Raw genomic sequence first — 14,877 nt, 5'->3', positions numbered from 1 at the left:
CGAAGAATGCAAAATCTTGAGCTAGATGCGCGCATTTCCCAGACCTAACCCAGACCTAACCGGCGTTATCCTCTAAAATATTGATCGAAACCAGGTTTAATTGACTGCTGCAGTGTGGTACCACATTACTGCGTTATTCAAACCCGAAAAAAACCCAGGATCTAGCCAACAAGTTTCCGAAAAAGGCGAAAGTATAAGCAAGATGCGCGCATATCCCAGACCTAACCCAGACCTAGCCGGTGTTATCCTCTGAAATATTGATCGAAACCTGGTTTAATTGACTGCTTCAGTGTGTTACCACATTCCTACGTGATTCAAACACGAAAAAAACCCAGGATCTGGCCAACAAGTATGCGAAGAAGGCGAAAGTATAAGCCAGATGCGCGCATTTCCCAGACCTAACCCAGACCTAACCGGTGTTATCCTCTGAAATATTGATCGAAACCAGGTTTAATTGACTGCTTCAGTGTGTTACCACATTACTACGTATTTCAAACACGAAAAAAACCCAGGATCTGGCCAACAAGTATGCGAAGAAGGCAAAATCATGAGCCAGATGCGGGCATAACCCAGACCTAAGCCAGACCTAACCGCTGTTATCCTCTAAAATATTGATCGAAGCCAGGTTTAATTGACTGCTTCAGTGTATTACCACATTACTACGTGATTCAAACACGAATAAAACCCAGGATCTGGCCAACAAGTATGCGAAGAAGGCAAAATCATGAGCCAGATGCGGGCATAACCCAGACCTAACCCAGACCTAACCGGTGTTATCCTCTGAAATATTGATCGAAACCAGGTTTAATTGACTGCTTCAGTGTGTTACCACATTACTACGTGATTCAAACACGGAAAATACCCAGGATCTGGCCAACAAGTTTGCGAAAAAGGCGAAAGTATAAGCCAGATGCGCGCATATCCCAGACCTAACCCAGACCTAACCGGTGTTATCCTCTAAAATATTGATCGAAACCAGGTTTAATTGACAGCTTCAGTGTGTTACCACATTACTACGTGATTCAAACACGGAAAAAACCCCGGATCTGGCCAACAACTATGCGATGAAGGCAAAATCATGAGCCAGATGCGGGCATAACCCAGACGTAACCCAGACCTAACCGGTGTTATCCTCTAAAACATTGATCGAAACCAGGTTTAATTGACTGCTTCAGTGTGTTACCACATTACTACGTGATTCAAACACGGAAAATACCCAGGATCTGGCCAACAAGTATGCGAAGAAGGCAAAATCATGAGCCAGATGCGCGCATTTCCCAGACCTATCCCAGACCTAACCTGCGTTAACCTCTAAAATATTGATCGAAACCAGGTTTAATTGACTGCTTCAGTGTGGTACCACATTACTGCGTTATTCAAACCCGAAAAAAACCCAGGATCTAGCCAACAAGTTTGCGGAAAAGGCGAAAGTATAAGCCAGATGCGCGCATATCCCAGACCTAACCCAGACCTAACCGGTGTTATCCTCTGAAATATTGATCGAAACCAGGTTTAATTGACAGCTTCAGTGTGTTACCACATTACTACGTGATTCAAACACGGTAAAAACCCCGGATCTGGCCAACAAGTATGCGATGAAGGCAAAATCATGAGCCAGATGCGGGCATAACCCAGACGTAACCCAGACCTAACCGGTGTTATCCTCTAAAACATTGATCGAAACCAGGTTTAATTGACTGCTTCAGTGTGTTACCACATTACTACGTGATTCAAACACGAAAAAAACCCAGGATCTGGCCAACAAGTATGCGAAGAAGGCAAAATCATGAGCCAGATGCGGGCATAACCCAGACCTAACCCAGACCTAACCGGTGTTATCCTCTGAAATATTGATCGAAACCAGGTTTAATTGACTGCTTCATTGTGGTACCACATTACTGCGTTATTCAAACCCGAAAAAAACCCAGGATCTAGCCAACAAGTTTGCGAAAAAGGCGAAAGTATAAGCAAGATGCGCGCATATCCCAGACATAACCCAGACCTAGCCGGTGTTATCCTCTGAAATATTGATCGTAACCTGGTTTAATTGACTGCTTCAGTGTGTTACCACATTCCTACGTGATTCAAACACGAAAAAAACCCAGGATCTGGCCAACAAGTATGCGAAGAAGGCGAAAGTATAAGCCAGATGCGCGCATTTCCCAGACCTAACCCAGACCTAACCGGTGTTATCCTCTGAAATATTGATCGAAACCAGGTTTAATTGACTGCTTCAGTGTGTCACCACATTACTACGTGATTCAAACACGGAAAAAACCCAGGATCTGGCCATCAAGTATGCGATGAAGGCAAAATCATGAGCCAGATGCGGGCATAACCCAGACCTAACCCAGACCTAACCGGTGTTATCCTCTAAAATATTGATCGAAACCAGGTTTAATTGACTGCTTCAGTGTGTTACCACATTACTACGTATTTCAAACACGAAAAAAACCCAGGATCTGGCCAACAAGTATGCGAAGAAGGCAAAATCATGAGCCAGATGCGGGCATAACCCAGACCTAAACCAGACCTAACCGCTGTTATCCTCTAAAATATTGATCGAAGCCAGGTTTAATTGACTGCTTCAGTGTATTACCACATTACTACGTGATTCAAACACGAATAAAACCCAGGATCTGGCCAACAAGTATGCGAAGAAGGCAAAATCATGAGCCAGATGCGGGCATAACCCAGACCTAACCCAGACCTAACCGGTGTTATCCTCTGAAATATTGATCGAAACCAGGTTTAATTGACTGCTTCAGTGTGTCACCACATTACTACGTGATTCAAACACGGAAAAAACCCAGGATCTGGCCAACAAGTATGCGAAGAAGGCAAAATCTTGAGCCAGATGCGCGCATTTCCCAGACCTAACCCAGACCTAACCGGCGTTATCCTCTAAAATATTGATCGAAACCAGGTTTTATTGACTGCTTCAGTTTGTTACCACATTACTACGTGATTCAAACACGAAAAAAACCCAGGATCTGGCCAACAAGTATGCGAAGAAGGCAAAATCATGAGCCAGATGCGGGCATAACCCAGACCTAACCCAGACCTAACCGGTGTTATCCTCTAAAATATTGATCGAAACCAGGTTTAATTGACAGCTTCAGTGTGTTACCACATTACTACGTGATTCAAACACGACAAAAACCCAGGATCTGGCCAACAAGTATGCGAAGAAGGCAAAATCATGAGCCAGAGGCGGGCATATCCCGGACCTAACCCAGACCTAACCGGTGTTATCCTCTAAAATATTGATCGAAACCGGGTTTAATTGACTGCTTCAGTGTGTTACCACATTCCTACGTGATTCAAACACGAAAAAACCCCAGGATCTGGCCAACAAGTATGCGAAGAAGGCGAAAGTATAAGCCAGATGCGCGCATAACCCAGACCTAACCCAGACCTAACCGGTGTTATCCTCTAAAATATTGATCGAAACCAGGTTTAATTGACTGCTTCAGTGTATTGCCACATTACTACGTGATTCAAACACGAAAAAAACCCAGGATCTGGCCAACAAGTATGCGAAGAAGGCGAAAGTATAAGCCAGATGCGCGCATTTCCCAGACCTAACCCAGACCTAACCGGTGTTATCCTCTGAAATATTGATCGAAACCAGGTTTAATTGACTGCTTCAGTGTGTTACCACATTACTACGTGATTCAAACACGGAAAAAACCCAGGATCTGGCCAACAAGTATGCGATGAAGGCAAAATCATGAGCCAGATGCGGGCATAACCCAGACCTAACCCAGACCTAACCGGTGTTATCCTCTGAAATATTGATCGAAACCAGGTTTAATTGACTGCTTCAGTGTGTTACCACATTACTACGTGAATCAAACACGGAAAATACCCAGGATCTGGCCAACAAGTATGCGAAGAAGGCAAAATCTTGAGCCAGATGCGCGCATTTCCCAGACCTAACCCAGACCTAACCGGCGTTATCCTCTAAAATATTGATCGAAACCAGGTTTAATTGACTGCTTCAGTGTGGTACCACATTACTGCGTTATTCAAACCTGAATAAAACCCAGGATCTAGCCAACAAGTTTGCGAAAAAGGCGAAAGTATAAGCCAGATGCGCGCATATCCCAGATCTAACCCAGACCTAACCGGTGTTATCCTCTGAAATATTGATCGAAACCAGGTTTAATTGACTGCTTCAGTGTGTTACCACATCACTACGTGTTTCAAACACGGAAAATACCCAGGATCTGGCCAACAAGTTTGCGAAAAAGGCGAAAGTATAAGCCAGATGCGCGCATATCCCAGACCTAACCCAGACCTAACCGGTGTTATCCTCTAAAATATTGATCGAAACCAGGTTTAATTGACTGCTTCAGTGTGGTACCACATTACTGCGTTATTCAAACCCGAAAAAAACCCAGGATCTAGGCAACAAGTTTGCGAAAAAGGCGAAAGTATAAGCCAGATGCGCGCATATCCCGGACCTAACCCAGACCTAACCGGTGTTATCCTCTGAAATATTGATCGAAACCAGGTTTAATTGACTGCTTCAGTGTGTTACCACATAACTACGTGATTCAAACACGGAAAATACCCAGGATCTGGCCAACAAGTATGCGAAGAAGGCAAAATCATGAGCCAGATGCGCGCATTTCCCAGACCTAACCCAGACCTAACCGGCGTTATCCTCTAAAATATCGATCGAAACCAGGTTTAATTGACTGCTTCAGTGTGGTACCACATTACTGCGTTATTCAAACCCGAAAAAAACCCAGGATCTAGCCAACAAGTTTGCGGAAATGGCGAAAGTATAAGCCAGATGCGCGCATATCCCAGACCTAACCCAGACCTAACCGGTGTTATCCTCTGAAATATTGATCGAAACCAGGTTTAATTGACAGCTTCAGTGTGTTACCACATTACTACGTGATTCAAACACGGAAAAAACCCAGGATCTGGCCAACAAGTATGCGATGAAGGCAAAATCATGAGCCAGATGCGGGCATAACCCAGACCTAACCCAGACCTAACCGGTGTTATCCTCTAAAACATTGATCGAAACCAGGTTTAATTGACTGCTTCAGTGTGTTACCACATTACTACGTGATTCAAACACGAAAAAAACCCAGGATCTGGCCAACAAGTATGCGAAGAAGGCAAAATCATGAGCCAGATGCGGGCATAACCCAGACCTAACCCAGACCTAACCGGTGCTATCCTCTAAAATATTGATCGAAACCAGGTTTAATTGACTGCTTCAGTGTGTTACCACATTACTACGTGATTCAAACTCGGAAAAAACCCAGGATCTGGCCAACAAGTATGCGATGAAGGCAAAATCATGAGCCAGATGCGGGCATAACCCAGACCTAACCCAGACCTAACCGGTGTTATCCTCTGAAATATTGATCGAAACCAGGTTTAATTGACTGCTTCAGTGTGTTACCACATTACTACGTGATTCAAACACGGAAAATACCCAGGATCTGGCCAACAAGTATGCGAAGAAGCCAAAATCTTGAGCCAGATGCGCGCATTTCCTAGACCTAACCCAGACCTAACCGGCGTTATCCTCTAAAATATTGATCGAAACCAGGTTTAATTGACTGCTTCAGTGTGGTACCACATTACTGCGTTATTCAAACCTGAGAAAAGCCCAGGATCTAGCCAACAAGTTTGCGAAAAAGGCGAAAGTATAAGCCAGATGCGCGCATATCCCAGACCTAACCCAGACCTAACCGGTGTTATCCTCTAAAATATTGATCGAAACCAGGTTTAATTGACTGCCTCAGTGTGGTACCACATTACTGCGTTATTCAAACCCGAAAAAAACCCAGGATCTAGCCAACAAGTTTGCGAAAAAGGCGAATGTATAAGCCAGATGCGCGCATATCCCGGACCTAACCCAGACCTAACCGGTGTTATCCTCTGAAATATTGATCGAAACCAGGTTTAATTGACTGCTTCAGTGTGTTACCACATTACTACGTGATTCAAACACGAAAAAAACCCAGGATCTGGCCAACAAGTATGCGAAGAAGGCAAAATCATGAGCCAGATGCGGGCATATCCCGGACCTAACCCAGACCTAACCGGTGCTATCCTCTAAAATATTGATCGAAACCAGGTTTAATTGACTGCTTCAGTGTGTTACCACATTCCTACATGATTCAAACACGAAAAAAACCCAGGATCTGGCCAACAAGTATGCGAAGAAGGCGAAAGTATAAGCCAGATGCGCGCATTTCCCAGACCTAACCCAGACCTAACCGGCGTTATCTTCTAAAATATTGATCAAAACCAGGTTTAATTGACTGCATCAGTGTGGTACCACATTACTGCGTTATTCAAACCGGGAAAAAACCCAGGATCTAGCCAACAAGTTTGCGAAAAAGGTGAAAGTATAAGCCAGATGCGCGCATATCCCAGACCTAACCCAGACCTAACCGGTGTTATCCTCTGAAATATTGATCGAAACCTGGTTTAATTGACTGCTTCAGTGTGTTACCACATTACAACGTGATTCAAACACGGAAAAAACCCAGGATCTGGCCAACAAGTTTGCGAAGAAGGTGAAAGTATAAGCCAGATGCGCGCATATCCCAGACCTAACCCAGACCTAACCGGTGTTATCCTCTGAAATATTGATCGAAACCAGGTTTAATTGACTGCTTCAGTGTGTTACCACATTACTACGTGATTCAAACACGAAAAAAACCCAGGATCTGGCCAACAAGTATGCGAAGAAAGCAAAATCATGAGCCAGATGCGGGCATATCCCGGACCTATCCCAAACCTAACCGGTGTTATCCTCTGAAATATTGATCGAAACCAGGTTTTATTGACTGCTTCAGTTTGTTACCACATTACTACGTGATTCAAACACGAAAAAACCCCAGGATCTGGCCAATAAGTATGCGAAGAAGGCGAAAGTATAAGCCAGATGCGCGCATTTCCCAGACCTAACCCAGACCTAACCGGTGTTATACTCTGAAATATTGATCGAAACCAGGTTTAATTGACTGCTTCAGTGTGTTACCACATTACTACGTGTTTCAAATACGGAAAATACCCAGGATCTGGCCAACAAGTTTGCGAAAAAGGCGAAAGTATAAGCCAGATGCGCGCATTTCCCAGACCTAACCCAGACCTAACCGGCGTTATCCTCTAAAATATTGATCGAAACCAGGTTTAATTGACTGCTTCAGTGTGTTACCACATTACAACGTGATTCAAACACGGAAAAACCCCAGGATCTGGCCAACAAGTTTGCGAAGAAGGTGAAAGTATAAGCCAGATGCGCGCATTTCCCAGACCTAACCCAGACCTAACCGGTGTTATCCTCTGAAATATTGATCGAAACCAGGTTTAATTGACTGCTTCAGTGTGTTACCACATCACTACGTGTTTCAAACACGGAAAATACCCAGGATCTGGCCAACAAGTTTGCGAAAAAGGCGAAAGTATAAGCCAGATGCGCGCATATCCCAGACCTAACCCAGACCTAACCGGTGTTATCCTCTAAAATATTGATCGAAACCAGGTTTAATTGACTGCTTCAGTGTGGTACCACATTACTGCGTTATTCAAACCCGAAAAAAACCCAGGATCTAGGCAACAAGTTTGCGAAAAAGGCGAAAGTATAAGCCAGATGCGCGCATATCCCGGACCTAACCCAGACCTAACCGGTGTTATCCTCTGAAATATTGATCGAAACCAGGTTTAATTGACTGCTTCAGTGTGTTACCACATAACTACGTGATTCAAACACGGAAAATACCCAGGATCTGGCCAACAAGTATGCGAAGAAGGCAAAATCATGAGCCAGATGCGCGCATTTCCCAGACCTAACCCAGACCTAACCGGCGTTATCCTCTAAAATATCGATCGAAACCAGGTTTAATTGACTGCTTCAGTGTGGTACCACATTACTGCGTTATTCAAACCCGAAAAAAACCCAGGATCTAGCCAACAAGTTTGCGGAAAAGGCGAAAGTATAAGCCAGATGCGCGCATATCCCAGACCTAACCCAGACCTAACCGGTGTTATCCTCTGAAATATTGATCGAAACCAGGTTTAATTGACAGCTTCAGTGTGTTACCACATTACTACGTGATTCAAACACGGAAAAAACCCAGGATCTGGCCAACAAGTATGCGATGAAGGCAAAATCATGAGCCAGATGCGGGCATAACCCAGACCTAACCCAGACCTAACCGGTGTTATCCTCTAAAACATTGATCGAAACCAGGTTTAATTGACTGCTTCAGTGTGTTACCACATTACTACGTGATTCAAACACGAAAAAAACCCAGGATCTGGCCAACAAGTATGCGAAGAAGGCAAAATCATGAGCCAGATGCGGGCATAACCCAGACCTAACCCAGACCTAACCGGTGCTATCCTCTAAAATATTGATCGAAACCAGGTTTAATTGACTGCTTCAGTGTGTTACCACATTACTACGTGATTCAAACTCGGAAAAAACCCAGGATCTGGCCAACAAGTATGCGATGAAGGCAAAATCATGAGCCAGATGCGGGCATAACCCAGACCTAACCCAGACCTAACCGGTGTTATCCTCTGAAATATTGATCGAAACCAGGTTTAATTGACTGCTTCAGTGTGTTACCACATTACTACGTGATTCAAACACGGAAAATACCCAGGATCTGGCCAACAAGTATGCGAAGAAGCCAAAATCTTGAGCCAGATGCGCGCATTTCCTAGACCTAACCCAGACCTAACCGGCGTTATCCTCTAAAATATTGATCGAAACCAGGTTTAATTGACTGCTTCAGTGTGGTACCACATTACTGCGTTATTCAAACCTGAGAAAAGCCCAGGATCTAGCCAACAAGTTTGCGAAAAAGGCGAAAGTATAAGCCAGATGCGCGCATATCCCAGACCTAACCCAGACCTAACCGGTGTTATCCTCTAAAATATTGATCGAAACCAGGTTTAATTGACTGCTTCAGTGTGGTACCACATTACTGCGTTATTCAAACCCGAAAAAAACCCAGGATCTAGCCAACAAGTTTGCGAAAAAGGCGAATGTATAAGCCAGATGCGCGCATATCCCGGACCTAACCCAGACCTAACCGGTGTTATCCTCTGAAATATTGATCGAAACCAGGTTTAATTGACTGCTTCAGTGTGTTACCACATTACTACGTGATTCAAACACGAAAAAAACCCAGGATCTGGCCAACAAGTATGCGAAGAAGGCAAAATCATGAGCCAGATTCGGGCATATCCCGGACCTAACCCAGACCTAACCGGTGCTATCCTCTAAAATATTGATCGAAACCAGGTTTAATTGACTGCTTCAGTGTGTTACCACATTCCTACATGATTCAAACACGAAAAAAACCCAGGATCTGGCCAACAAGTATGCGAAGAAGGCGAAAGTATAAGCCAGATGCGCGCATTTCCCAGACCTAACCCAGACCTAACCGGCGTTATCTTCTAAAATATTGATCAAAACCAGGTTTAATTGACTGCATCAGTGTGGTACCACATTACTGCGTTATTCAAACCGGGAAAAAACCCAGGATCTAGCCAACAAGTTTGCGAAAAAGGTGAAAGTATAAGCCAGATGCGCGCATATCCCAGACCTAACCCAGACCTAACCGGTGTTATCCTCTGAAATATTGATCGAAACCTGGTTTAATTGACTGCTTCAGTGTGTTACCACATTACAACGTGATTCAAACACGGAAAAAACCCAGGATCTGGCCAACAAGTTTGCGAAGAAGGTGAAAGTATAAGCCAGATGCGCGCATATCCCAGACCTAACCCAGACCTAACCGGTGTTATCCTCTGAAGTATTGATCGAAACCAGGTTTAATTGACTGCTTCAGTGTGTTACCACATTACTACGTGATTCAAACACGAAAAAAACCCAGGATCTGGCCAACAAGTATGCGAAGAAAGCAAAATCATGAGCCAGATGCGGGCATATCCCGGACCTATCCCAAACCTAACCGGTGTTATCCTCTGAAATATTGATCGAAACCAGGTTTTATTGACTGCTTCAGTTTGTTACCACATTACTACGTGATTCAAACACGAAAAAACCCCAGGATCTGGCCAATAAGTATGCGAAGAAGGCGAAAGTATAAGCCAGATGCGCGCATTTCCCAGACCTAACCCAGACCTAACCGGTGTTATACTCTGAAATATTGATCGAAACCAGGTTTAATTGACTGCTTCAGTGTGTTACCACATTACTACGTGTTTCAAATACGGAAAATACCCAGGATCTGGCCAACAAGTTTGCGAAAAAGGCGAAAGTATAAGCCAGATGCGCGCATTTCCCAGACCTAACCCAGACCTAACCGGCGTTATCCTCTAAAATATTGATCGAAACCAGGTTTAATTGACTGCTTCAGTGTGTTACCACATTACTACGTGATTCAAACACGAAAAAAACCCAGGATCTGGCCAACAAGTATGCGAAGAAGGCAAAATCATGAGCCAGATGCGGGCATAACCCAGGCCTAACCCAGACCTAACCGTTGTTATCCTCTAAAATATTGATCGAAACCAGGTTTAATTGACTGCTTCAGTGTATTACCACATTACAACGTGATTCAAACACGAAAAAAACCCAGGATCTGGCCAACAAGTTTGCGAAAAAGGCGAAAGTATAAGCCAGATGCGCGCATTTTCCAGACCTAACTCAGACCTAACCGGTGTTATCCTCTGAAATATTGATCGAAACCAGGTTTAATTGACTGCTTCAGTGTGTTACCACATTACTACGTGTTTCAAATACGGAAAATACCCAGGATCTGGCCAACAAGTATGCGAAGAAGGCAAAATCATGAGCCAGATGCGGGCATATCCCGGACCTAACCCAGACCTAACCGGTGTTATCCTCTGAAATATTGATCGAAACCAGGTTTAATTGACTGCTTCAGTGTGTTACCACATTACTACGTGTTTCAAACACGGAAAATACCCAGGATCTGGCCAACAAGTTTGCGAAAAAGGCGAAAGTATAAGCCATATGCGCGCAAATCCCAGACCTAACCCAGACCTAACCGGTGTTATCCTCCAAAATATTGATCGAAACCAGGTTTTATTGACAGCGTCAGTGTGTTACCACATTACTACGTGATTCAAACACGAAAAAAACCCAAGATCTGGCCAACAAGTATGCGAAGAAGGCAAAATCATGAGCCAGATGCGGGCATAACCCAGACCTAACCCAGACCTAACCGGTGTTATCCTCTAAAATATAGATCGAAACCAGGTTTTATTGACTGCTTCAGTGTATTACCACATTACTACGTGATTCAAACACGGAAAAAACCCAGGATCTGGCCAACAAGTTTGCGAAAAAGGCGAAAGTATAAGCCAGATGCGCGCAAATCTCAGACCTAACCCAGACCTAACCGGTGTTATCCGCTAAAATATTGTTCGAAACCAGGTTTAATTGACTGCTTCAGTGTGTTACCACATTCCTACGTGATTCAAACACGAAAAAAACCCAGGATCTGGCCAACAAGTATGCGAAGAAGGCAAAATCATGAGCCAGATGCGGGCATATCCCGGACCAATCCCAGACCTAACCGGTGTTATCCTCTAAAATATTGATCGAAACCAGGTTTTATTGACTCCGTCAGTGTGTTACCACATTACTACGTGATTCAAACACGGAAAAAACCCAGGATCTGGCCAACAAGTTTGCGAAAAAGGCGAAAGTATAAGCTAGATGCGCGCAAATCTCAGACCTAACACAGACCTAACTGGCGTTATCCTCTAAAATATTGATCGAAACCAGGTTTAATTGACTGCTTCAGTGTGGTACCACATTACTGCGTTATTCAAACCGGAAAAAAACCCAGGAGCTAGCCAACAAGTTTGCGAAAAAGGCGAAAGTATAAGCCAGATGCGCGCATATCCCAGACCTAACCCAGACCTAACCGGTGTTATCCTCTGAAATATTGATCGAAACCAGGTTTAATTGACTGCTTCAGTGTGTTACCACATTACTACGTGATTCAAACACGGAAAAAACCCAGGATCTGGCCAACAAGTTTGCGAAAAAGGCGAAAGTATAAGCCAGATGCGCGCAAATCTCAGACCTAACCCAGACCTAACCGGTGTTATCCTCTAAAATATTGATCGAAACCAGGTTTAATTGACTGCTTCAGGATGTTACCACATTCCTACGTGATTCAAACACGAAAAAAACCCAGGATCTGGCCAACAAGTATGCGAAGAAGGCAAAATCATGAGCCAGATGCGGGCATAACCCAGACCTAACCCAGACCTAACCGGTGCTATCCTCTAAAATATTGATCGAAACCAGGTTTAATTGACTGCTTCAGTGTGTTACCACATTACTACGTGATTCAAACACGGAAAAAACCCAGGATCTGGCCAACAAGTATGCGATGAAGGCAAAATCATGAGCCAGATGCGGGCATAACCCAGACCTAACCCAGACCTAACCGGTGTTATCCTCTGAAATATTGATCGAAACCAGGTTTAATTGACTGCTTCAGTGTGTTACCACATTACTACGTGATTCAAACACGGAAAATACCCAGGATCTGGCCAACAAGTATGCGAAGAAGCCAAAATCTTGAGCCAGATGCGCGCATTTCCTAGACCTAACCCAGACCTAACCGGCGTTATCCTCTAAAATATTGATCGAAACCAGGTTTAATTGACTGCTTCAGTGTGGTACCACATTACTGCGTTATTCAAACCTGAGAAAAGCCCAGGATCTAGCCAACAAGTTTGCGAAAAAGGCGAAAGTATAAGCCAGATGCGCGCATATCCCAGACCTAACCCAGACCAAACCGGTGTTATCCTCTGAAATATTGATCGAAACCAGGTTTAATTGACTGCTTCAGTGTGTTACCACATTACTACGTGTTTCAAACACGGAAAATACCCAGGATCTGGCCAACAAGTTTGCGAAAAAGGCGAAAGTATAAGCCAGATGCGCGCATATCCCAGACCTAACCCAGACCTAACCGGTGTTATCCTCTAAAATATTGATCGAAACCAGGTTTAATTGACTGCTTCAGTGTGGTACCACATTACTGCGTTATTCAAACCCGAAAAAAACCCAGGATCTAGCCAACAAGTTTGCGAAAAAGGCGAATGTATAAGCCAGATGCGCGCATATCCCGGACCTAACCCAGACCTAACCGGTGTTATCCTCTGAAATATTGATCGAAACCAGGTTTAATTGACTGCTTCAGTGTGTTACCACATTACTACGTGATTCAAACACGGAAAATACCCAGGATCTGGCCAACAAGTATGCGAAGAAGGCAAAATCATGAGCCAGATGCGCGCATTTCCCAGACCTAACCCAGACCTAACCGGCGTTATCCTCTAAAATATTGATCGAAACCAGGTTTAATTGACTGCTTCAGTGTGGTACCACATTACTGCGTTATTCAAACCCGAAAAAAACCCAGGATCTAGCCAACAAGTTTGCGGAAAAGGCGAAAGTATAAGCCAGATGCGCGCATATCCCAGACCTAACCCAGACCTAACCGGTGTTATCCTCTGAAATATTGATCGAAACCAGGTTTAATTGACAGCTTCAGTGTGTTACCACATTACTACGTGATTCAAACACGGAAAAAACCCAGGATCTGGCCAACAAGTATGCGATGAATGCAAAATCATGAGCCAGATGCGCGCATTTCCTAGACCTAACCCAGACCTAACCGGCGTTATCCTCTAAAATATTGATCGAAACCAGGTTTAATTGACTGCTTCAGTGTGGTACCACATTACTGCGTTATTCAAACCTGAGAAAAGCCCAGGATCTAGCCAACAAGTTTGCGAAAAAGGCGAAAGTATAAGCCAGATGCGCGCATATCCCAGACCTAACCCAGACCTAACCGGTGTTATCCTCTAAAATATTGATCGAAACCAGGTTTAATTGACTGCTTCAGTGTGTTACCACATTACTACGTGATTCAAACACGAAAAAAACCCAGGATCTGGCCAACAAGTATGCGAAGAAGGCAAAATCATGAGCCAGATGCGGGCATATCCCGGACCTAACCCAGACCTAACCGGTGCTATCCTCTAAAATATTGATCGAAACCAGGTTTAATTGACTGCTTCAGTGTGTTACCACATTCCTACATGATTCAAACACGAAAAAAACCCAGGATCTGGCCAACAAGTATGCGAAGAAGGCGAAAGTATAAGCCAGATGCGCGCATTTCCCAGACCTAACCCAGACCTAACCGGCGTTATCTTCTAAAATATTGATCAAAACCAGGTTTAATTGACTGCATCAGTGTGGTACCACATTACTGCGTTATTCAAACCGGGAAAAAACCCAGGATCTAGCCAACAAGTTTGCGAAAAAGGTGAAAGTATAAGCCAGATGCGCGCATATCCCAGACCTAACCCAGACCTAACCGGTGTTATCCTCTGAAATATTGATCGAAACCTGGTTTAATTGACTGCTTCAGTGTGTTACCACATTACAACGTGATTCAAACACGGAAAAACCCCAGGATCTGGCCAACAAGTTTGCGAAGAAGGTGAAAGTATAAGCCAGATGCGCGCATATCCCAGACCTAACCCAGACCTAACCGGTGTTATCCTCTGAAATATTGATCGAAACCAGGTTTAATTGACTGCTTCAGTGTGTTACCACATTATTACGTGATTCAAACACGAAAAAAACCCAGGATCTGGCCAACAAGTATGCGAAGAAAGCAAAATCATGAGCCAGATGCGGGCATATCCCGGACCTATCCCAAACCTAACCGGTGTTATCCTCTGAAATATTGATCGAAACCAGGTTTTATTGACTGCTTCAGTTTGTTACCACATTACTACGTGATTCAAACACGAAAAAACCCCAGGATCTGGCCAACAAGTATGCGAAGAAGG

This window comes from Colletes latitarsis, chromosome 9 (assembly GCF_051014445.1).
Source record: "Colletes latitarsis isolate SP2378_abdomen chromosome 9, iyColLati1, whole genome shotgun sequence".
NCBI lineage: Eukaryota > Metazoa > Arthropoda > Insecta > Hymenoptera > Colletidae > Colletes > Colletes latitarsis.
Note: the sequence above shows the minus strand (reverse complement) of the source record.